We start from the raw sequence: 496 nt of genomic DNA on the forward strand, positions 1-496 counted from the left end.
GATTAATTGGTGTTTTTATCACCCATGTCATCATGAACTCCAATGAACCAATGTCCGTGGCTTTAGTTGCAGTTGCTCTCATTACAGTCAGATCTGTGGGCAGAAATGTGTTCACCTGTTTCGGTGTTGTCTGTTTGGCAAATGTTGTTTTATGGTGTTGTTCACACATGCAGATCTCTGTGACACATAAAGACATCTGGTATTTTGGTCTGATGTTTAATATTTTACACCCCCCTTTCATTATTTTTCAAGTAAATTTAAAAGATCAATTATTTTTTAAGTAAATTTAAAAGATCAAATAGTGCTGTGTGGCTGCAATCGACCGTGGCTTTGTGTAAAAACAGTCATGCTCTGAACAAAGGAAGGAAGTTTTACAATTGTGATGTAAATTTGGTCCTGTTGCTGTAACCGGTAACGAGCCTCAGGTGAGATCTGGATCAAAATACTTCCATTTTTTTAAGGAGCAAGATTAGGTGCAAATTCAGAGCTTCTGAAT

This window comes from Sinocyclocheilus grahami, unplaced genomic scaffold (genome assembly GCF_001515645.1).
Source record: "Sinocyclocheilus grahami isolate Dianchi unplaced genomic scaffold, SAMN03320097.WGS_v1.1 scaffold3210.1, whole genome shotgun sequence".
Lineage (NCBI taxonomy): Eukaryota > Metazoa > Chordata > Actinopteri > Cypriniformes > Cyprinidae > Sinocyclocheilus > Sinocyclocheilus grahami.